This window comes from Primulina eburnea, chromosome 6 (genome assembly GCF_022965805.1).
Source record: "Primulina eburnea isolate SZY01 chromosome 6, ASM2296580v1, whole genome shotgun sequence".
Lineage (NCBI taxonomy): Eukaryota > Viridiplantae > Streptophyta > Magnoliopsida > Lamiales > Gesneriaceae > Primulina > Primulina eburnea.
The window spans coordinates 23,457,819-23,484,115 of record NC_133106.1 but is presented as its reverse complement, the minus strand read 5'-3'; the positions used below and the strand labels follow the sequence as shown (position 1 = coordinate 23,484,115).

The window sequence follows — 26,297 nt, the reverse complement described above, 5'->3', positions numbered from 1 at the left end:
TTAAGAATGCTATACAAAGGTTCAAATAATTACGAACTGACAAGACTCAAGGCTTCACAAAACTCAGAATTTGAACAAAGTTATTAGTGCACGATCTATAAAAATATGCATAGCCAGAAGTTGAATGAATGTAAAATACTATTTGTCATCTATTGCAAACTAACACCATAAAGTCAGTATGACAACATTTGATACACTACAGTTCCATCCCACTTCCGTGTCTGCATTGGCTACAGAAAAATGCAACATAGAGTAGGCTGCTATAAACTTCTCCATCTGCAATTCTCGCCAACTTTTCACAACCATAATCCATTAACACTTGAATGCGAGCATACAGTAAGAAGCGAATTCCACGGTGCAGAATCATACATTTAAGGCCACAGCCTGGAGCTCATAGAGGAAGAGAGATGCTAGCTTACCGACTACTATCTCCAATTCGTGTTGTGCGACACAAAAAAGCTGTAATAGGGGTGATCAACATCAAACAACCGAAGCCAATAGTCAGCAGCTTGCATGCAAGAGTGAATTGACCTTTTTGGTCTTCAAAAACTCCATTCACAATCCAATTGGAGGCCTTAAACTTGTACGAAACAAGTCTAAAAGTTGGTAGCATGAGCTTGCAACCACCATCACGCATCCTTTCACTGCCTGTGGGCATGAAATTCTGTATCAGTAATGTTTTAGCATTTATATTGTAGTAGTACAGAGTTGGGGCTGGACTTGCCTTATCAGCTAATGGTTCACGATGAAATGGAAGCTCCTTCTCAAAGTACTCAAAATAAGTAGACCTGGGCGGTTGTCAATGTCACCAACTGTCGATCTCATGGAAGGATTGTTTCTTCCTGTGAGCTGATTATGCTCTTGGACAGTCGCAATATGTTGGTTTGATAATTTCTGATTATTACTAATCTCTGTCTGTTCGATATTTGTTGCCATCATCACTACTTGTCTCCCTGGATGAATTAGCATTACCATCATCACGAGGTCCACACAGAAGGTTAATTAATCGAAAAAGAGCGCAAATCAGACTATGAATGCTTCTGTTCTTAGAAAAAAGAATTATCAGACTATCAATGTTTCTGTTCTTAAAAAAAGAATATCAATGTCTCTCTGTATCAGAAAATGCAACTATAAAAAAGGATTCACCTTTTTTCCACGCTTGAGGGATCTATGTATGGTTGAATGCCAGAAAAAGAAGGCACATAATATTGGACAACAAAATCACCTCCGTTCAAAACCATAGGAACTCTAGCTCCATAAACACTCCACTCTACGAAAAATTCCCAAAGATTCACCAAGGATGAAGTATGGATGGAACTCACTATCAAGATTTCTCCAAGTTCTAAGACTAGTATGCAGATATCCAAATGCACTCATTATAGCACTATTTTGCTACCATTGTATTTTAATTCAGGAAAAAGAGGTGATTAAAGAAATAGATTGTAGACTAACCCCACTACATCGATGACCCTAATATTTCATCATTATTAAGTTCCATAAACCAGGATTCCCTCAACAACAATGGACTCTATATTTCATTATTTTAAAACTCTCATATAACTAATATATATATTAGTACAACCATTTAAACAGTAAATTCTCAAATAATTCTGAAATCATTATAACTCAGATCGACGATCCGAGAGCTATAATAAAAATGAAAATTTTCGAAGATTAAAATTTTCACTTACCATATTGGACAGCTGCAAGTTTAGTGAACTCCTTCACCAAAACAAACAATTGCACTCTCCTTCCTTAATTAGCAATAAAGCTAACTTTCATTTCTTCCATCCTATGGAATCAGCTTATAAACTCCTCTATAAGCTGCCACCATCAGACTATAAATCGAACTTTGACTTTCTCAATGGAAACACTGAGTCCGATACTTGTGTGACCCTCAATGGTTCAGGGATACAGCTAGCCGTGAGTTCACATCTCCATGTGATTTAGAATAACATTTATTCTTATTCGGGCTTACCCTAGTTAGCCTAATTCTTTCCATCAACAGATTGATCAAGAATGTCAGAATTCATTTCTGTTTGCACCTATTGGATCATGGTAAGAGCGTCTAGCAGCATCGTCCCATGATCCTCTATGTATCACTGATAGTGTCTGCAAGAACCTTAAGTCATGGTTAGCGTACAATACAGGTCCCTTCGTCACATATATCCTGATTGAAACCATTGGGATATCGAGAGTTGCATATAAAAATTCGATAACGATGTGATTTATCTTTGAGTACTAACAATGACATAGTATGTGCAATAAGGAAAACACCTTTCCCTAAAGCACATTTCCTGCTCTGGCCAGAGACTTCTTGTACTATTAACTCGTCAGATCGCATAGGAGATCTTCACCGTAGGCAAACAGTGAATCCCCGATTATAAAGTATTTGCTCCTATGTATTTCGAAACTACATCCAACATCGCCACCTGATAACCCTCAATGGAGTCGGTAAATGGATCAAAATGCATGCTAGTACGTAAAACCCTATATTTTCCAGGTCAAAGGACTAATGGTGTAAGGTCCAGGAAATTTAATTCATGTAACTTGAATACACGCAATCTACGATTTTATTTAAATTATGTGTTTAATGATTTTATGCATAATTATTGCATGGTTATGATTTATTTCACGATAATTTAAAAGTTCCTGCATTAAGGTTTTTAAGTTGTATTTTGCGCTCGAACGATGAATGGAGACCGGAGAAATTAAGAAAAAAATTATTTTTATTGAATGATTAATTTTAATTAATTAATATAAGGTGTTTTAAATGTTTTTTTTTTTCAAGAAATAGGTTTTGTTGGGTATTTTTACCGCCAGACCATATTTTTATGAATGTTTATGATAAAACCATACAAGTGCCCAAACATAAACATATTTTGATTGTCAAAATCAAATAAAAATTTTAAAACTTCCGCTGCGTTTGGGGCACGAGAAAACCGAGATCTAACAGTGGTATCAGAGCCAGGTTTTCTAAATCGTATAATTTTGATATTGAATAATTTATTTCTAACCACACAAGAAAAATTTTCAGAAATGTTGATGCACCATCAAAATTTTTTTTAGAAAAAAGAAGATTTCGAATCTACTCGGAACTGTTCCGGGCAAACCCGGGTGCATAGCAGCACGCGGCTGCGCACACAGCGTGGCACGGCGTGGTGCGACGTGCGCTACCTTGCGCAGCACGCAGCGTGCGGAGCATCTGCATGCCGCGCGTGCCTCACTGCCCGAAACGTTCGGGCAGCAGGCGGGCAGCGAGGGCGGCTGCCCGGGATCGTCTCGGGAAACGTGCTGAATGGTGGGCTTGAGTTGTTTGGGCCCAAGGTGCAATTTTCTGTTTTTCAAATTTTTGGGCAAAATTGATATTTTTGAAAATTTGTTCAATTTTTATTTTTGAAAATTATATTTTTCTTTAAAATAAATAATTAGAATATGAATTTAATTATTTATGGTAAAATTGAGTTTTACAAGACATCAATTATTATTGATTTAATTGAAAATTAAATAAAGATGTATATTTAATTTATTAAATTATTTAATAATTGTATTGGTTAGTGATAAAATTATTAGATATATGATTTATCAATTAATTAAATTGATGTTAATTTGATATTAAATGCATAAAGGATGATCGAGAGACTTGACCAATGTGTTAGGTGTATGTTAAGATATTTTAATGTTTTTATTCATTTTGTTAATATTTGATATTATTAAAGTGAGCTTGGTTTATGGTCCGTTCCCACCCCCATGAGATGTATCCCTTATGTGTCATGACTATTTAAATGTAATTATTAGAAATAGTGGGAGATCAATACTGGAAGATGGTGGGCCCGATTAACAAGATGAAGACATGTAAAATATTGGAATTTCTTGTAATAGTTGCATTTGCATCCCTGCATTCACCTAGGTTTTGGACCTGGATCCATGTATGGCTCACATGGATCTAATAGTGTTGGCGATCGATTATCTTTATTTATTGTTGAATGTAATATTTTGATATATGCGATATATAGTAGAATGAATGTATGTATATTATTAAATAATATAATTGCATTAGTCTGGCAAACATACAAACTCATGGCACGAGATTTTTAAATTAAAATGATGAGACAATTTTAAAATTAAAATCCCTCATTTTGAATAAGATTCAAAATTTATATCAAACCGAAAAATTAAAAATTAAAAGAGTTTAATTTTTCCTTGCCTTCCATCAACCGTGGTTGCATGTTGATCGCTATCCGCGGACCTTGTCAGGCTCATATTATTGGGGAGACCTGGCCGCCGGAAAGCTGTGACTTCCACCGGACATATGATGTGAATTGAGTGGAACTCTTATGACTTCGGCTCATATTATTGGGGAAACTCACGGCGACCGTCCACTACAATTCAATATTTATGGGTTGGTTTGACACGTGAAAATAAACGGCGTCATATTATTGGGTCCTTATTAAACGTGAGGCAAAACACGCGGAGGTTGCATAGAGATGCAATTGGATTATACCTTTTAGAAATTATAATGGGCTGATATTATTCGAGATTATAATTGGCTAATTAAACTTTACGTGCCTACTAAGGAAATACGATTTCCCTTTTTCATCAGAGGATGGTGAAAATGTCAAAATAGTTGGAGGAAGATTTATAAAATGAAATTAATATTTTAGAATTATTTTAAAATAATCAGCAAACCTTATTTTGTTTCCATATCAGTATATTTTTGATTTCGTCACGTAACACATTTTTATTATTAACAAGCTAATCGAATCTAATTTTCAAAACTGGTTGGGAAAATTGTTCTGAATTTAGGAGAAAATTACATACACACTATTGTCAGTCTTGCTGAACTGACAAAGCACGCAAGATGGTAGGACCATACTATGCAAGTTAAAGTGTAACATGCTCGCTTCTATGTCAAATGAACTGTAGGGACAGTTTGAGGAAATGTTGAATGTTGCTGACATTCGAATACACATGCAAGAGTTGCGCATGGTTCATGAAACTCATACAATGATGCACACCACCTTCAAGAAGCTCATGACTACACGTATGCAATATGGGGCTTTGGCCCATGAGCGTGGTGTACGTAAGATTGGGCTTATTGAGAATGTGGTGGGCATGGAATATGTGATTCCTACGAGTTACTAGATAACATCAATTTGTTGTCTTTCTCTTCCTCATTTGACGGAGTTATGGTGAACTTCAATTTGAATAAGATAGATGATATCCTTAAAGAGCTAGTCAATATGCTTATGACTTATGAGATCACCATAAAAGAGGAAAATGTTGTTTTTCTAATGGGTCTCTCGTCAGACGAAAAATGGCCCACAAGGTAGAAAAAAATGTTCTACCCCTCACAAGAAAAACAAACCCAATGAGAGGCAAACTCTGAAGGACATTTAAAAGGCCTACAAAGCCGGATAAGTCAGAACATATTTTTTTAACTGCAAGAATTCCGGACATAAGAAATTATATGTGCCAGAAATGTTCTGGAAATGATAAGTGAATGTCCAAGTAAACATAATTTAAACAACAAACAAAATAAAGTTAGATGATCCAAATCTCGCACAAATATGGCACGCTAGACTATGTCACATTTTCAAAGAAGAATGCACAAGCTAGTGGGAGAATGAATGTTTGACTTGTTAGACATAAATTCTCTACCTACTTGTAAGTCCTGTCTAAAAGTAAAAATGACCAAGACTCCATTCAATGGAAATGTGGAACGTGCACGTAGTCTACTGGATTTGATCCACACAGACGTTTGTGGCTCGTTGAGTGTTAGCACAAAATATGGGCAATCCTACTTCATTGCCTTTACTAATGACCTTTCGAGGTATTGGTATGTTTATTGAAGTATTTTGAAAGGTTCAAAGAATTCAGATCTGAAGTAGATTACAGCTAGAAAGAAGTATTAAGACACTTTGATCTGATCGAGGTGGAGAATACTTGAGTTCTGAATTTTGGGTTATCTAAAAGAGAATGAGATTCTCTCACAGTGGACTCCACCAGGAACACCACAATTGAATGGTGTTTCTGAACGTCGAAATTGAATCTTGATGGACATGGTTCAATCCATGATAGGATTCACTGAATTGCCTACATCGTTTTGAGGCTTTGCGCTTGAAACTACGGCAATGTTGTTGAATAGTGTCAATACTAAAGCAGTTGATAAAATACCATATGAGATATGGATGGGAAAACTCTGAAATATTCTTACATGAGAATATGGGGATATCATGCTTACGTGAAGCAGGCAGTGGGAGACAAATTGGATAGTAGATCCACTTTGTGTTACTTTGTAGGATATCCAAAGAATTTTGTTGGATATTATTTATATCATCCCAATGAAGCAAAAGTTTTTGTTTCAGGAAATGCCACCTTTTTGGAAAAAGAATTCTTATTAAATAGAAAAGACGAGATGATAGAACTTGAAGAAATTCAAGATACTTCCCCAACTATAGAAGTTGAACCCATTTCCCAACAACCAGTAGTTGAAGTAGAAGCTCCTAGAAGGTCTGATAGGTTTATTAGACCACCTGCAAGATATACGCTACTTCATGAACAAAGCCATGATGAGCATTGTGTTGGATATGATCCAATGAATTTCAAAGAAGCAATATCTGATACTGATTCAACCAAATGGCTTGATGCCATGCAGTCAGAGATGGACTCTATGTATTCAAACCAAGCATGGACATTAGTGGATCCACCTGGGGGAATCGTTCCTATAGGATGCAAATGAATCTACAAAAGAAAGCTTGGGGCGGATGGGAAGGTAGTGACCTTCAAAGCAAAACTGGTTGCAAAAGCTTATATTCAAAGGCAAGGAATTGACTATGAGAAAACTTTTTCATCAGTTGCTATGTTTAAGTCCATTAGAATACTACTAGCCATAGCAGCATGGTATGACTATGAGATATGGAAAATGAATGTAAAGATTGCATTCCTCAACGGAGGCATCAAAGAAGAAATTTATATGTCTCAACCTGAGGGATACACATCAGTAGGAAGTGAGCATAAGGTATGCAAACTTCAGAGATCAATATTGTTCTCAAGCAGGCGTCAAGGAGTTGGAACCTCAGATTTGATAGCACTATCAAAGAGTTTGGTTTTTCTAAGAATCCTGAGGAACCATGTGTGTACAAAAAAGTTAGTGGGAGTGTAGTGTCCTTATACTATATGTTGATGACATCCTACTCATTGGGAACGATGTAGGACTACAGCAATCGACTAAAATATGGTTAGAAAGTAAATTCTACATGAAAGACTTGGTGAATCATCCTATGTATTGGGAATAAAAATCTATAGAGATAGATCAAAGAGGATGCTAGGACTCACCCAAGCCACTTATATCGATACCATTTTGAAACGATTCTCCATGGAAGAGTCCAAGAGAGGACACTTACCAATGTGTCATGGTGTTACTCTATCTAAAGCTATGTGTCCCAAAACTTATGAAGAGATAGAGATGATGACACGTATTTCATATGCGTCAGCTCTTGGTAGTGTCATGTATGATATGATATCGACACGTCTCGGTGTTGCTTATGCTTTGAGTGTTACAAGCAGATATCAGGCGTACCCTGGTCCAATACATTGAAAGGCTGTGAAAGATATTCGTAAGTACTTAAGAAGGACTAAGAACTTGTTCATGGTCTATGGAGGTGGAGAATTGAAATTGGAAGGCTACACTGATTCTAGCTTCCAATGTGACGTAGATGATTCGAAATCGACCTCTGGATTTGTATTCATGCTTAATGGTGTGGTTGTCTTTGGAAAAGTTCCAAACAAGACACCGTTGCGAATTCCACCACTGAAGCTGAGTACATTGTTGTGTCTGCTGCAGCCAAAGAGGCAGTTTGGATGAGGAATTTTGTCCAAGAGTTGGGCGTTATTCCAAATGGAGTTGATCCAGTCCCGGTGTAATACGATAACACTGGTGCCGTTGTGCAAGCAAAGGAACCAAGGTCTCATTAGCGATCCAAACATGTACTGAGGAAGTTCCACATCATCCGGGAGATTGTGGGAAGAGGTGGTACATCAGTCGAAAGAGTCCCCGCCGCAGATAATGTTGCCGATCCACTTACAAAGCCCTTGCCAGGACCATTGTTTGAAAAGCATCGCGAAGCAATGTGATTAAATTTTATGGGTAGTTGGCTCTAGGGCAAGTGAGAGATTGTTAGAGTAGATGCCCTGCAAGCAACTGTTATCTAGGGATTTTATTGACTCGGCTGTAATTAACAATCTTTACTTTAATATAATTTATTATTTCAAGGTTTGTTATTTCTTTATCTATATACCCGTGTGAACAACATAGATAAAGACCTTGATTATACTTTAATACAAATGAATCGTAATTCGATGTTGAAACTCGTTTGTAAACACTGTATGATCTAAATTCTTTCCTAGTCGATTCAGCCGCCTAAAACATGAATAAAGCTCACTTGAGCTCGAGACTAATATATGTGATGTTTTTTACTGTGTTTCTTGGTAAGGGCAGAGATATGTCCAAACATGCAGATGGGTAGTCATGTGATGATTATACCGAACAACCCTCTCTCTGACTTTCCAAGTGGTTATCATTCGTCGAGAGGATAAGTCTGTGGTTATGATTGTACACCATTAGTCCTTACGACCCGGGACAACACTGAGGCTCTATATGCTAGGACTGTGCTTTGACTCGTTTACCGGCTCCAGGAGAGTCATCAGGTGGCGAGGTTGGATACAGTTGCGACACATATAGGAGACAGTGCATTGTAGTCGGGGATTCACCGCTCACCTGTGGGTGTGGATATCCTATGTGATATGATGAAATTATAGTGCATGGAATCTCTTGCTAGAGTATGAGTTGTACGTTCGAGAAGGAGTTCTCCAACCGTACATGCGATGCCACTATTTATAGTTATCACATAGTTATCAAATTAATATGCAAACCTCAGTGAAGCAATGGTTGCAGATTCGATCGGGATATATGAGATGAAGGGACCGTACTGTAAGCTAATCATAATCAGTGATACCTAGGGAAGGCACATACTCCAGTTCAACTGGTACCAGGATTGTGCTAAGTACCTATATATCCATGTGGTCTTAGGTTCGATCCTGGGAAGGCACATACTCCAGTTCATGGGCTGGAGGAGTTCTATGAGTAACCCGTACGACGCCTATGGAAAGCCCGTGAGGTAAAAGGTCCCATAGAGGGAGCCCAAGATCGGGATAGCCTTAGGTCGATCGGGCAGTGGTCCGTATGGGCGGTCCACTGGGCCTGTAATGGGTCGTTACAAAAGTTGAGTTCATTAAATAATAAGTTAAATAAATTGGTGAGAAATATGTTTAATGGGTTTTTAGGAGTACAAGCCAAATATACAAAATAATTAAAGTCTTAATGGACTTTGATTAATTAATTAAACTAGTTGGACTAGTCCAATTAATTAATCAAGCTCATTAATGTTAATTATGGTTATTAGGTTATGACTTCATTATAAATAGAGCTAATCAAGCCATAACCCTAGCGACCACTAATTGAGAAATTCGAAAATCCCTCTTCCCAAAGCTTGGAAAAATCGGCCTGTGACGTCTCGAAAATTTGAAGTTCAAATGAACCACGTGCGTGCAAGTTATTAAATTCCTCATGTATTTTATTAAATGGTTTTAATGCATGTTTATTTCATTAATTTGTGTTTTAATTCATGATCTATGAATTTGCATTATTTTAAATTATTATATGATGCACATTAAAACGTTTTCCTTGAGTTTTATATTTCAGGCGATTATTCGAGGCGGGATCGAGGAATAGAGACCGGCGACGATTTTGGAAATTTTAATGCGGTATTTTATTTTAAGCTAAGGATGGGGCATTTTAAATAATTTATTTAGTTTAGTAATTTTAAAGCCTAATTTATTTATTTAGTGATTTTAGAATTTTAAAACCTTTAAAGATATTACACTTGTGTATTTTATTTTAAATTAGGAGATTTTATCAAAAGTAATAGTATGTTAGTATTTCATTAGCATTTTGATTAAAATTTTATGTGGCATTTATTTAGCCTTTGATTTACCTTTCTAATAATGTGATTAAGCTATATTATCCCCCCTAATTACCCCCAAAACTCACACACACACTCTTACACCCACACACATACACGATATTTCACACCCACACACATACACATTCAGATTTTATATTTTTAAAAGAGAAAAACCTAGGGTTCCTCAAGCATAAGCAGCCGCCCCTTCCCTTCTAAATTTCCAGCAAAGTTATGTTGAGTTTTCTTCAAAGAAATCGTTCCACGATCGACCCGGATCAAGCCTCGCTCTGTTTCCGCTTCGGTATCGCCGGTTCGGTAAATTTAATTATCAAAAGGCACGTATATTATGTTCTTTCTGCATCGATCTCGTCATATTATGTGTTTTGTTATTTTTTATGCGTAAAAATATATGTGTGACGTTCGTCGTTTGAGCATAAAACGATTCGGATCAGTTTTGAATTAATTTTAGATCTAAAATCACGTTTTTACTGTCTTTTTAAATACTGCGACTTTTCGGTCGTGATTCTGAGAAAACTTTAAACGTAAAAATTGTAGAACTCTTCGATGCCTTCGATTTGACAGTAAATTCAAAATATTTGGTTAAAAATCGAGTGAGTTATGGTATTTTTCGTGGGGCTGCTCAAACTACGTTTTCAGAAAATTATGATATTGATGTGTTCTTGAAGTTTTAATGTTGCAGGCTTCGTTGGGGATCGACGGGTGACCGTTGCTGCATAAAGGTATACTGGTAATGATGTTGGGAGTATTATTGAGGTTTTGTTTAATGTCGACAGGCACTGGATTAATTAGAAGTTGTAGGAAACGATTCGGTGTCAATTGTCACGTTTTTGAATGATATGTGTCGTACGGTGAACATCGTTTCTTTGGGATTCTATACGAATGTGTTTTGATGTTATGGCAAGCTAGGATGGGTCTCGAGGTGTCCACTCATAGTCCGTACAATCGAGTCGAGAGCGTTAAACAAAACATGTACAAAATTTTCGTAACTTCGCTTGTCCCGCAGGTACACGGACCCGAGCACGGACCCTGGCACGGGGTCCGTGTCTTTGTTTTTCCCTTGGTGCGCCATTACAGTGAGTACACGGACCTGTACCCGGATCTTAGCATGGGGTCCGTGCCTCTCTTTTTCCTTCGCACACATTTTACCGAGCCTACACGGACCCGGGGCCGGACCTGGGCACGGGGTCCGTGTCCTTCATATTTTGGGGAAAATCTTATAGTATGCTTTGAGGTTTTACGTCATGGTTTAGTAAAATGATTTACGAGGTCGAGTCATGGGAATTTTAGAACGTCCTAAGGAATTGAATGAACTTGTAAATATGATTGATACGTTTAAGTTATGCAAGTTAAGTATGCAAGTTCATGTTAGTATGTTGCAGCAATGGCCCCGATCGAAGTCCAACGAATCCCTTAACACCAAGTAAGTATGTTGACATGCAAGAAAATATTTTAAGTTTTGAGGTATGCTAAATGTCTTGTGACCAAATTGAATGGGTTTGGGAGTCGGTGAACGTGACCGAGGACCTCTCCACCCCGTTAAATTATGAACGGGTTAGATCATGGTTGGAAAGCGTTAAATTATGAACGGGGATCTCATGTATGTGGCAGTGGATACGTCCCTGTCAGCCCAATACTGTGGTTTGTCTGATCAGGCGTTTATTATGTATGGGTCACTTGCTTTGAAACATCCTCTACGCAAAATGATGAAGTTATGTATGTTCAAGTATGTTCAAGTATGCAGCATGTTTATGAAAAGTTTAAGTTATGGCACGTTGAAGTAAGTATGTACGTATGTTCAAGTTTTAATACGCAAGTTCAAGTTTCAAGTTATGTATGTCCTATTTTAAAGTTGCATGTGATTTTATTATGTAGTACTCGTTATTCCAGTTTATACGTGTTGAGTCTTTAGACTCACTAGACTTGATTGATGCAGGTGAGTATGTTGATGAACAGACAGGAGGTGGCGACCAAGGGACAGGCTTGGACTGAGCGGCAGGCTAAACCCGAGGACCGCCCATGTTATTTTAAGATTTTTATGCAAGTTCAAAATACTCTGATGTTATGTTTCATTTCAAGACTTTTGGAACAAGTGTTTGTTTTTAGCAAATTTTATTGGTGATGTCGATTTCAAACATTTTTATTGAGGAAGGATATAGTGACGACCGTATTTGATTTCATTTCCGCATTCCTTTTAGTTTAAAAGAAAATCTTAAATTTTTCCGCAAATTTTAAGTAGTGGGAGTACGGTTCGTTACAGTTGGTATCAGAGCGGTGTTCTTGTAAAGGGTTACGCCTACTGCCAGTCGCAAGAAGCTCACGAAGTCACACATCAAGTCTGTAAGTTTTAAAATTTTAAATTATTTCATGTATTAAGAATTCAAGTCATGATTTCAGCATGTGCATATTTTAATGCAACCACTTGTATGTTTATATGACATAAGTTTTAGAGTACCGGTTTATCTGTCGTTATGAATTGAGATTGGATCCTTAAAACTTTTATGCATGTTACGACATGAAATGAGAAATTATTTAATTTTCTTGCATGCTGGTGCGGTGGAATTGGACATGAGCAAGAATTTTGCTTTTGGGCGTCTGGAAAAGTGGATTGGTCTATATTAATTTTTGGTTAGTAGTACTGATGTTATATTTGGGGGTAATAAGTTAAACTTGACAAATACGAATGCTTTTGGGACTTGTAGATTTTCTAAAAAATTACTGATGGTTTGTGGTTGCTAGCTGAGTTGCTTTTTGAGAACTCCATGTAAGGATTTATTTATTTGAGACTACGACGATATTTGGAAGTATACAAGCATAGAATTTATTTAGGATGCATGCTCCCCTAGCTGGATTTAAGGATTTAATTGCACGAATTGAGAATTTTAAGGACCTAGTGGTAATGACCAATAGTTTCAGGAGCAAAGATAAAAACCCTAAGGGACTGGTTTCGAATTTATCGTTTGGGATTAAATTCAGAGTTTCGAGGATTTTAAGGTTTTATGAGGCTAAAATCGAAAATTTTATGGGGACCTAAAATGCAGAATTAGAAGAGTTGTAGGGCCAAAATTATAATTTTGAGGACTTTAAGGACCAAATTACAAATTTCGAAATTTTTGAGGATTAAGTTCGAACTTTTGAGGAACACTTGAGTAAGATCAATAGCTTTTCGAGGTTATGAAATTGACTTTGGGTTTAACAAGCTTAAAATTATTGAACTTTATGTTACGTAAAATCTATAAGATGGAATTAGGAACGCCAAGGACTTATGGGTAATTGTAGGATTTTCAAAATTATGGACAAGGTTGAGTAATTATCCAGGAAATTAGGAATTTATTTAGCAATTGTTAAGAGATTGGGGCAATTAGTTTAGCGGTAAGTGAGAATTGAATGTTTTAAATGATATGAATTTTCGGTGATTTAGGCTAGAAGGATATTTAGAACCTTTATATATATGGGTTATAATGTTATAAGGAATAGTAATCAAGGACATTGTTGGATGAATCAATCTCGGACTTGAAACTTTAAGCATTTGTGAAATGTAAAGTTGAGCAGTTAATTAAGTTATAAGAGTAGACATTGAGATAACACATTGTTGGGAACTGAAGTTTGAGGTGTCATAAGTTTTAGTTATGATCTTAACAGTTAGGACTATTCTTTTATTGGAATTTGATTTTTCTAGAAAGTTGACGATGATTGACGGTTAGGTTACTCGATAGATTCATGTAAGGATTGAGGTAGACGCCTTGTCTTGAGGAAATTTTGTAATCCATTAAGCAACTTGGGAATAAGTAAACGTGTGTGTTTGAAATTATGTTATCCAAAACTATTTGGGTTGCGTAAGTTTGAATTGCAAATGTACGAATATGGGTGTTCATGTGGAGGTTTTGGGTGAAATAAAAACAAAAGGGGATTAGTTGCGTTCAATATGGATTATCAATGGACGAATATTAAGTTTTTTTATCGAGTAAGAAATCTAAAATCTCGACATGGGGATTCTAGAACACCATGGTTTATAAGTGAATTTTATTTATTAGAGTTAGTCTAAAGTTACTATGGGATAACTTATTAACTTTTATGCGCTAGAATTAATTAAGCATTGAGGATACTTAAGAATGCGACGTTTGTTTCAATGAGAAAAGTTCAATGTCATAGGCCTCAACTATATTGTAATTGGGAAGAAAATAGTTTAAACATATAATTGAGGTTAGAAAGATTTTATATAACAGGTAGAAGATTGGTATTGGATATCTTGGGTTTTATGGATTAACACTACTCAAATATAAGACTTGCAGCAATTTTGTAATTGGGATGTACTTGTAAATAACTAAATTACGTAAGGTTGGTATCGTAAGATAACGATTCAATTCAAGGATGTTGGGCTGATATTACTATGGAGTTGAGATAAGATTTAACTTTTAAGTGTATCGCCGAGGATAGAAGTTGATCAGTAACCTTTGATGCTAAGAGTTCTTAAGTTGAACTGCATAAATGCTAATGTAATAGGTCGTTAAAATTACAGGTATAGTATAAAGAAGGTAAGATACGATAAGTTTGAACCTTCATTTCTAATATTGGGAATGACGAGAAAAGTCAGAATTCGAGGTCGTAGTAAAGTAAACTAAGTTACCATAAGTCGTTTTAAGTTGTGATTCGCAAACGAGGTTTTTGGAAGGCAATTTAATTAGGATTGAAGAGACGTAAGGACAACATAAGACTTAATTTTATTCAGAGTAGCGCAGCGGTAGCGTGGATCCTTGGGATACTAGAATTAAGAATCTAACTTTCGTATTATCGAGAATAAGCGAATTTCGGGGACGAAATTCAAATTAAGGGGGATAGATTGTGACGTCTCGAAAATTTGAAGTCTAAATGAACCACGTGCGTGCAAGTTATTAAATTCCTCATGTATTTTATTAAATGGTTTTAATGCATGTTTATTTCATTAATTTGTGTTTTAATTCATGATATATGAATTTGCATTATTTTAAATTATTATATGATGCACATTAAAACGTTTTCCTTGAGTTTTATATTTCAGGCGATTATTCGAGGCGGGATCGAGGAATAGAGACCGGCGACGATTTTGAAAATTTTAATGCGGTATTTTATTTTAAGCTAAAGATGGGGCATTTTAAATAATTTATTTAGTTTAGTAATTTTAAAGCCTAATTTATTTATTTAGTGATTTTAGAATTTTAAAACCTTTAAAGATATGACACTTGTGTATTTTATTTTAAATTAGGAGATTTTATTAAAAGTAATAGTATGTTAGTATTTCATTAGCATTTTGATTAACATTTTATGTGGCATTTATTTAGCCTTTGATTTACCTTGCTAATAATGTAATTAAGCTATATTATCCCCCCTAATTACCCCCAAAACTCACGCACACACTCTTACACCCACACACATACACGATATTTCACACCCACACACATACACATTCAGATTTTATATTTTTAAAAGAGAAAAACCTAGGGTTCCTCAAGCATAAGCAGCCGCCCCTTCCCTTCTAAATTTCCAGCAAAGTTATGTTGAGTTTTCTTCAAAGAAATCGTTCCACGATCGACCCGGATCAAGCCTCGCTCTGTTTCCACTTCGGTATCGCCGGTTCGGTAAATTTAATTATCAAAAGGCACGTATATTATGTTCTTTCTGCATCGATCTCGTCATATTATGTGTTGTGTTATTTTTTATGCGTAAAAATATATGTGTGACGTTCGTCGTTTGAGCAGAAAACGATTCGGATCAGTTTTGAATTAAATTTAGATATAAAATCACGTTTTTACTGTCTTTTTAAATACTGCGACTTTTCGGTCGTGATTCTGAGAAAACTTTAAACGTAAAAATTGTAGAACTTTTCGATGCCTTCGATTTGACAGTAAATTCAAAATATTTGGATAAAAATCGAGTGAGTTATGGTGTTTTTCGTGGGGCTGCTCAAACTGCGTTTTCAGAAAATTATGATATTGATGTGTTCTTGAAGTTTTAATGTTGCAGGCTTCGTTAGGGATCGACGGGTGACCGTTGCTGCATAAAGGTATACTGGTAATGATGTTGGGAGTATTATTTCATGTCGACAGGCACTGGATTAATTAGAAGTCGTAGGAAACGATTCGGTGTCAATTGTCACGTTTTTGAATGATATGTGTCGTAAGGTGAACATCGTTTCTTTGGGAGTCTATACGAATGTGTTTTGATGTTATGGCAAGCTAGGATGGGTCTCGAGGTGTCCACTCATAGTCCGTACAATCGAGTCGAGAGCGTTAAACAAAACATGTACAAAATTTTCGTAACTTCGCTTGTCCCGCAGGTACACGGACCCGAGCACGGACCCTGGCACGGGGTCCGTGTCTTTGTTTTTCCCTTGGTGCGCCATTACAGTGAGTACACGGACCTGTACCCGGATCTTAGCACGGGGTCCGTGCCTCCCTTTTTCCTTCGCACACATTTTACCGAGCCTACACGGACCCGGGGCCGGACCTGGGCACGGGGTCCTGTGTCCTTCATATTTTGGGGAAAATCTTATAGTATGCTTTGAGGTTTGACGTCATGGTTTAGTAAAATGATTTACGAGGTCGAGTCATGGGAATTTTAGAACGTCCTAAGGAATTGAATGAACTTGTAAGTATGATTGATACGTTTAAGTTATGCAAGTTAAGTATGCAAGTTCATGTTAGTATGTTGCAGCAACGGCCCCGATCGAAGTCCAACGAATCCCTCAACACCAAGTAAGTATGTTGACGTGCAAGAAAATATTTTAAGTTTTGAGGTATGCTAAATGTCTTGTGACCAAATTGAATGGGTTTGGGAGTCGGTTGTGAAGACCATGCACTATAGAAGTGCACCAATTGTGGAGGAACTCATACAGCCAAAATCACTCCATTTCAGCATGAATCTCGAGTGAGCACCTTGAACCAAAATGTGGCCACATTCATCTGGGAGAAGTTAGTGCAATCACACATTGATTAAGCCATCAGCGTCATTCGTGGAGCCATCAACGCAGCGTCATTCGTGGAGCGACTTCAGAGCTTACCTTGTAGAAGGTTATTCGTGCCTATAAAAATGAGGGCTCCTCATTCGAAACTTGCACATCCAAATTCTCGAAATCCTCTCTAGCAGCACCGTATTCTCGAAGCTCTTCGCCCTCTAGTAACTCCGCCGCAATCTCACCGTTCACGTTTACGTTTCCTTGAGCAGTCGGAATACTGTAAGTGGTTTTTGCTACTACTTCAATTGGCATAATATATTTCGAAAATAGCTATGACCTTGAAAATTATATCGGCATGATATATTCGTTCTGCTTCGTATGTAACCCTTTTTGGAATTTTCGTTTACTGAAAGCATGTTGAGTATTTGTAAAAGCACTGTAATGATTCGATTTAGAAATGGTAAAGGAAATTCCGAACTTTGAAATCTTTGTTTAGGCCCTGATGCGGTGGGTTATAATAACCGTTCCTTTGGCCTCGCCCTTAGAGGAGTAACATATAGGGGACTGATCAGTTAAAAACCATATAAAATGAGATGATTTCAGTGTTGTATCCGTTTTTTTTTTTGTATCTGATTCGACATGCTAAATATTGAAATTGTGATAATTCGTGTATATGTATAACCTCGATATTTCTCATGCACGATTGTCCCCCCCCCATTTACTGAGTATTTTCCCCAAAATACTCACCCCTTACTTTCCCACCCAGATAAGAATGAGAATCAAATTGAGGATGAGGAGCAAGAATACTTTTGGGGATGGTGAAGAAGCAGTCTAATTCGTGATCGATTGATTATTCAGTCTTATGATTTTAGTATTACGTATTTACGCTTCCGCATGTTTCTATTTCTTTCTGAGTTGTAAAGACGTTGAACTTCTGGGAAATTTATGATAATAAACTGGTTTGGTATATGCTGTACTACGAGGCTAGTTGTTTTGCAATTATGTGATTGCGAGATAACGGCCGGTGTCGACTAACCCCGGTCTCGGGGCGTGACATTTTAGTGGTATCAGAGCCGCCAGGTTCATAATCCGGTTGGGGAAGGAAATTGTCAAAAAAAAATAAATAAATTTATTCGGTGGAATTTTATAAATCGGCCAATGCTATCCCCTCCGAAACGGCCCAACGATCAAGACTCCCCACCCTAATCAGGAGCTCCAGCGAAAAATCGCGAAATTCCTTCGTTTAGGCCTCCGAAACCTCGATTTTGCCGTTTTAGGAAAGTTTCGTAACTCCTATAACTTTTCGTAGGAAACTCCGAATTCGATTCCGTCAACTGTTCTGGAATCCGCTCGACATATGCTTCGAATCCATATATCTATCTCGAAACTTTCCATTTTTGGAAATTTTCGAAAATTTTTATTTATTTTCCTTTATTTGACTCTATATGACTCTGATATTTTATTCTGTCCTATTTTTGATATTCTGAGCATTTCTTTTTTTCCAGGAAATGGCTCGCATACGTTTAACTGCCTGTAAGAGTGTAGCTTCGATTACTCATAGAGAGACGTTCCAGCTAGACAGTCCCCGACCTCGCCCGCGCGCTCAGTCTCCTATACGTTTAGATTATTTGGCTCTAGCACGCCACGATAGGACAGTTAGGAGGCTGAGAGCTAGCAATCTGGAGAGGAGGAAGCAAGTGGAGGATCTGACTACCAAGCTATTGGCAGCAGAAAAGAGGATCGATCAGGTATATGAGATGTTCCAACTCGTTAATGAAGATAACGGCGAACTGCGAGAGTCATTACAACTGACGAGGGGCCAAACCAAACAAGCTATGAATGAATTGGACCGACGTACCGTAGAATTGGCTGAAGCTCGTCACGCACGGGTAAGAGATAAGGAGAGAATGGAAGAGTCCTGGAAGGTGGTCATGCAATTGTCAGAAAATAACCAAAGGCTATCAAAGGAGATAGACGAAAGGAAGGCAAGAGAGAAGGCACTCATCCAGAAGGATCAAGCAAACTGCGCGCGTGCAAAGAATGAGTTGGACAACGTGATAGGGAAGATTCTGACTCATAGGGAACAGATTGCTGAATTAGAATCGGAGAATCAAGACCTGCAGATGCAGCTGGCAGAGTTTTTAGACCCGGAGGTGCCGGAGGAGGATACCGAGGAGGAAGAAGCCCCACCTGACGTAGCCGTAGGGAATGGAGAGATATCAGATTAGAATATTTTAGTGAACCATTTTTAGTTTATTTCCGTTGTTGCTATTTTCCATTCCAGTAAATTCCCATTCAGTTGTTCATGTTTATTTGAGAAATCAATAAAAGTTGTTATTTCGATTACTGGTTGGCGTCAATTTATTATTCAATGAATTCTATCAGTTTGTGCAACAAATATCTTAGAAACTTGTACGCTTGTAGGAGATGGCCGGAAGACCTCCCCGAAACAATCGCAACCCGCGATACGCAAACGTTAACAACCGCAACAACAATGATGAAGATCCGAATGCTGACGGCAATCCACCTCCCAGAGTGGGCCTGAGCCAAGTAGATTTAATGGCTATAGCCACCATAGTGGCAACAACTATCCAGGGTTTGGGAAACCCCAATGGTAACGGTAATCAGCAGCCACAACCACCACCGGCACAGAATGGGATCAAGTATCATTATGAGTCCCTTCGTAAGAACCGTTGCCCAGTGTTCAAGGGAGACGCCGACCCTGAGAGTAGCCAGAGTTGGTTGAAAAGCGTGGAAACCCAACTGCGACTGCTAGAGATACCGGAGGCACTTAAAGTAGAGGTGATAGTGCCATTCCTGGAGGATAAGGCAAGCAAGTGGTGGGAAACCGTCTCACCTACCCTGACAGCCGCCGGAGCAATCACTTGGCAACAATTCAGAGATGTCTTTCTCAAACAGTATTTCCCAGCAGAAGTCAGACTTCAGAAACTGAGCGAGTTTGAGAACTTCTCGCAAACTCTAGACATGTCAGTGGTAGATTACACCTCCCAATTCAATGACCTGGGAACTTATGCCCCGACAATCATGGCAGATGAAGTTCTAAAGATGCACAGATACAAGAAGGGTTTGATCAGCCGTATCCAGTCATCCTTAGCAGTTTACCAACCTACAAGCTTTGCTGATTTAATGGGAGCAGCGATAAGAGCTGAGACGGATATCAAGCGTCGGGAGAACGAGAACAAGAATAAGCGACCTCTTACTAGACAGTCATCTCAAGGGAAGCCACCATTCAAGAGACCAAATCAGTCCAATGGACCCTTCAAAGGTGCTTCGTCCCACCCAACTTACCAAGAACCAAAGATGTGCCCCAAATGTAATAATCGTCATTCTGGAGAATGCCACCGACAGACGGGAGCATGTTTCAATTGTGGGAAATTAGGGCATCGAATTGCTAATTGCCCCGAGCCCTTGAAGAGAAGTACCAAGCCTAATGCTGATGCTAACCCCAACAAGCCAAGGGAGAATAAGCCCAACGCTCGTGTGTTTGCAATAACCCAAGAAGAAGCAGATGATGCAAACGATGTCGTGGCAGGTACCATTTTTGTCAATGAAATGCCAGCTTATGTGTTATTTGATAGTGGTGCTACTCATTCATTTATATCTAAGAGGTTCACTAAGAAACTAGGGCTTACGCCTGTATTACTAGTTGAACCATTTAGAGTAGCGACTCCTACTAGTAAGACAGTCGAAACACATAGAGTGCACCGAAAGTGTAAAATCTGTATCAATGAGCACCTATTCCAAGCAGAATTGATACAACTGAACATGGTGGAGTTCGATATCATCTTAGGAATGGATTGGTTAGCAAGAAACAATGCGATGGTAGATTGCAAGGGAAAGAGTGTTAGGCTCCGAACCCCGAACCAAAAAGAGGTCGTGTATCATGGCAAATCCAAGGAACGGAAGTCACTTCTTTCCGCATCCCAAGCATGGAAAGCCATGAAATCTGGAGCAAATATCTATCTAGCAACGGTTAACGTAGTAAAGGAAGAGATTGAACTTAAACCGGGGGACATCCCTATCGTGCGAGATTTCCCAGACGTCTTTCCAGAGGAACTACCAGGGACAGTCCCGGATCGAGAAATTGGGTTCGAAATCAATTTAGTGCCCGAAGCGGCACCCATCTCCAAGGCACCGTACAGAATGGCACCAGCTGAACTTAAGGAGCTAAAGGAGCAACTTCAAGAATTGCTAGACAAAAAGCAGATTCGACCAAGTGCGTCTCCATGGGGAGCTCCAGTACTTTTTGTCAAGAAGAAAGATGGGAGCATGAGGCTGTGCATTGACTATAGGGAATTGAATAAGATCACTATCAAGAACAAGTACCCTCTTCCGAGAATAGATGACCTGTTTGATCAGCTTAAGGGAGCCACAGTATTTTCCAAATTGGATTTGAGAACGGGCTACCACCAATTGAAGGTCAGGGCTGAAGACATCCCAAAGACGGCCTTTCGGACAAGGTATGGACACTACGAATTCACAGTGATGCCTTTTGGTCTGACAAACGCGCCAGCAGCCTTTATGGACCTAATGAACAGAGTATTCAAGCCGTTCCTGGATCGGTTCATAGTGGTATTCATTGATGACATCCTTGTCTACTCTCCTAGCAAAGAAGATCACGAAGAGCATCTTCGCCTCACTCTACAAAGTTTAAGGGAGAAAAACTCTATGCCAAGTTCAAGAAATGCGAATTCTGGCTAAACAGTGTGTCCTTTTTAGGGCATGTGATATCGGAAGCAGAAGTATCAGTGGATCCAAAGAAAGTGGAGTCAATTCTAGATTGGCCGAAACCGAGAAACGCCACAGACATTAGAAGTTTTCTTGGATTGGCAGGCTATTACAGGAAATTCGTTGAAGGATTCTCTTCCATAGCCGTACCACTAACAAGGCTTACTCAAAAGAATTCTAAATTCATTTGGGATGACAACTGCGAGAAAAGTTTTCAGACATTGAAAGAAAAGCTCGCATCTACACCAGTGTTAGTCTTGCCCACTGAAGATAAGGATTTCACCATCTACAGTGACGCATCGAAGGAAGGGTTGGGATGTGTACTCATGCAAGAAGAAAGAGTGATTGCCTATGCATCAAGGCAGTTGAAGCCACATGAACGAAATTATCCCACTCACGACCTCGAACTGGCAGCAGTCGTCTTTGCTTTGAAGATATGGAGACATTATCTCTATGGCTCCAAGTGCGAAATCTTCACGGACCACCAGAGCCTCAAATACTTGTTCACCCAAAAGGAATTAAATATGAGGCAAAGACGATGGATTGAGCTGTTGAAGGATTACGACTTGACTATAAGCTACCATCCAGGTAAGGCAAACAAAGTAGCTGATGCTTTGAGTCGGAGGAATATGAGTAAGGTTACCCTAGCTGCAATCTCCGCTCAACCATGTCTGCGAGAAATCGTCAAGTTGAACCAGGATCGAGACCCAGTTCTAGTAAAACTTAAGGAACAAGCTAAGGAAGCAAAGTCTCAAGATACTCAGATCGACGACAAAGGAGTCCTTTGGATGAAAGGACGATTGTGCGTACCAAACATAGATAACCTTCGACAAGAAGTAATGTCAGAAGCACATAAGTCGAAATTTTCAGTCCATCCTGGCAGTACCAAGATGTACAGAGACCTAAAGAAGAATTTCTGGTGGAGTGGAATGAAAAAGGATGTTGCGATATTTGTTTCCAAATGTCTTGTGTGCCAACAGGTCAAAGCAGAGCACCAAAGACCTGGAGGACTTCTTCAACCTCTAGAAATTCCAGAATGGAAATGGGAACATATCTCCATGGACTTTGTGGTTGGGTTACCAAAGTCTAGACAAAGCCATGATGGCATCTGGGTAATCGTAGATAGACTCACAAAATCTGCGCATTTCTTACCAGTCCGCATGAACTATAATTTGGACAAGCTAGCCACATGGTACATGAATAACATCGTACGATTACATGGGGTTCCAGCCAGCATCTTGTCAGACAGAGACCCGAGGTTTGTATCTCGTTTTTGGAAGAGTTTTCAACAAGCCATGGGAACTAAGGTCACCCTCAGTACGGCCTACCACCCTCAGACCGATGGTCAAACAGAGAGGACAATTCAAACTTTAGAAGACATGCTGAGAGCATGTGCCCTAGACTTTAGCGGTAATTGGAGTGAACATTTGCCTTTGATTGAGTTTGCTTACAATAACAGTTTTCACAGCAGCATCGGAATGGCGCCGTATGAAGCTCTGTATGGGCAAAAATGTCGGTCACCACTATATTGGGATGAAGTAGGAGAAAAGGCCATCACTGGACCCGAATTGATCCAAGAAACAGTGGATAAAATCGCTATAATCAAGGAGAGACTTAAAGTGGCACAAGACCGACAGAAAAGTTGGGCTGATTTGAAAAGAAGACCAGTGGAATTCATAGCGGGAGATAAAGCATACTTGAAAGTATCACCAATGAAAGGTGTGGTTCGATTCAACAAACCCGGGAAACTGAACCCTAGATATGTTGGACCTTTTGAAATTCTAGGGGAAGTGGGGACACTTGCATACAGATTGGCACTCCCACCGAGTATGTCTAGAATCCATAATGTTTTCCATGTGTTACAACTAAGAAGATATGTTTCGGATCCAAGCCACATCTTCGAAGCTGAACCACTCTTAATCGAGGGAGACTTGAATGAAGGCCTTACTTATAAGGAAGTCCCGATCAGAATTGTGGATGCCAAAGACCAAGTGCTAAGACGACGAACGATTCCATACGTCAAAGTACAATGGTCCAATCACACTGAAAGAGAAGCCACTTGGGAACTCGAAGAGAAAATGAGAAACCATTACCCTTACCTTTTCGAAGGACAAGATAATCCAAGTTTCGAGGACGAAACTTACATTAAGGAGGGGAGAATGTGAAGACCATGCACTATGGAAGTGCACCAATTGTGGAGGAACTCATACAGCCAAAATCACTCCATTTCATCATAAATCTCGAGTGAGCACCTTGAACCAAAAAGTGGCCACATTCATCCAGGGAAAAGTTAGTGCAATCACCCATTGATTAAGCCATCAGCGTCATTCGTGGAGCCATCAACGCAGCGTCATTCGTGGAGCGACTTCAGAGCTTACCTTGTAGAAGGTTATTCGTGCCTATAAAAAGGAGGGCTCCTCATTCGAAACTTGCACATCCAAATTCTCGAAATCCTCTCTAGCAGCACCGTATTCTCGAAGCTCTTCGCCCTCTAGTAACTCCGCCGCAATCTCACTGTTCACGTTTACGTTTCCTTGAGCAGTCGGAATACTGTAAGTGGTTTTTGCTACTACTTCAATTGGCATAATATATTTCGAAAATAGCTATGACCTTGAAAATTATATCGGCATGATATATTCGTTCTGCTTCGTATGTAACCCTTTTTGGAATTTTCGTTTACTGAAAGCATGTTGAGTATTTGTAAAAGCACTGTAATGATTCGATTTAGAAATGGTAAAGGAAATTCCGAACTTTGAAATCTTTGTTTAGGCCCTGATGCGGTGGGTTATAATAACCGTTCCTTTGGCCTCGCCCCTTAGAGGAGTAACATATAGGGGACTGATCAGTTAAAAACCATAGAAAATGAGATGATTTCAGTGCTGTATCCGTTTTTTTTGTATCTGATTCGACATGCTAAATATTGAAATTGTGATAATTCGTGTATATGTATAACCTCGATATTTCTCATGCACGATTCGCCCCCCCCCCCCCCCCCCCCCCCCCCATTTACTAAGTATTTTCCCCAAAATACTCACCCCTTACTTTCCCACCCAGATAAGAATGAGAATCAAATTGAGGATGAGGAGCAAGAATACTTTTGGGGATGGTGAAGAAGCAGTCTAATTCGTGATCGATTGATTATTCAGTCTTATGATTTCAGTATCACGTATTTACGCTTCCGCATGTTTCTATTTCTTTCTGAGTTGTAAAGACGTTGAACTTCTGGGAAATTTATGATAATAAACTGGTTTGGTATATGCTGTACTACGAGGCTAGTTGTTTTGCAATTATGTGATTGCGAGATAACGCCGGTGTCGACTAACCCCGGTCTCGGGGCGTGACATCGATGAACGTGGCCGAGGACCTCTCCACCCCGTTAAATTATGAACGGGTTAGATCATGGTTGGAATGCGTTAAATTATGAACGGGGACCAACCAGCCCGTTAAATTATGAACGGGGATCTCATGTATGTGGCAGTGGATACGTCCATGTCAGCCCAGTACTGTGGTTTGTCTGATCAGGCGTTTATTATGTATGGGTCACTTGCTTTGAAACATCCTCTACGCAAAATGATGAAGTTATGTATGTTCAAGTATGTTCAAGTATGCAGCATGTTTATGAAAAGTTTAAGTTATGGCACGTTGAAGTATGTATGTACGTATGTTCAAGTTTTAATACGCAAGTTCAAGTTTCAAGTTATGTATGTCCTATTTTAAAGTTGCATGTGATTTTATTATGTAGTACTCGTTATTCCAGTTTATACGTGTTGAGTCTTTAGACTCACTAGACTTGATCGATGTAGGTGAGTATGTTGATGAAGAGATAGGAGGTGGCGACCAAGGGGCAGGCTTGGACTGAGCGGCAGGCTAAACCCGAGGACCGCCCATGTTATTTTACGATTTTTATGCAAGTTCAAAATACTCTGATGTTATGTTTCATTTCAAGACTTTTGGAACAAGTGTTTCTTTTTAGCAAATTTTATTGGTGATGTCGATTTCAAACATTTTTATTGAGGAAGGATGTAGTGACGACCGTATTTGATTTCATTTCCGCATTCCTTTTAGTTTAAAAGAAAATCTTAAATTTTTCCGCAAATTTTAAGTAGTAGGAGTACGATTCGTTACACGGCCACCTCCTTTTGAAGGATTTGTTTGAGCCGCCTCTCGTTTTAATCTCCAACACAAAATCTTTTCTACTTTTCTAGTGCAAATTAGAAGAGGCACATGATTAGACTAAAGGAGTTCTTGAAGAAAGTTCGTAGAGATTTCATCAAGAGCTATCGCCGCCAAATCCGGAATAGGTGGAGCCGTGTGATTAATTCACCATAAGGTATGAAATTCTAATGCACCCTATGAATATTTATGATAAAACCATACAAGTGCCGAACATAAACATATTTTGATTGTCAAAATAAAATAAAAATTGCGTTTAGGACACGAGAAAACCAAGATCCAACGATAATTTCCTAATATCTTCATCATTTTTTTCTTCAGTTCAAAGGTACTTAAAGCGTACTTGGAAACTTCAGACTCTATGATGAAGGAGATTGCAAAAAAAGAGCTGAAGCCCTTCA

The 26,297-nt window shown here is 38.7% G+C and overlaps 1 protein-coding gene across 2 annotated transcripts in view; it reads right to left on the bottom strand.

The window, feature by feature from the left end:
* Window positions 1-65: 65 nt before the first annotated feature.
* LOC140833914 (uncharacterized) overlaps window positions 66-26,297 on the bottom strand; it is a 29,578-nt gene continuing 3,346 nt past the window's right edge. The window contains exons 8-9 of one of the 2 annotated variants that reach the window (XR_012118608.1): window positions 721-953; window positions 66-644 (exon numbers count right to left, since the gene is read on the bottom strand). The gene's annotated coding sequence lies outside the window, so the exon portion shown is untranslated. The remainder of the gene's footprint in view (window positions 645-720; window positions 954-26,297) is intronic. The other variant, XR_012118607.1, reaches the window with a different exon arrangement.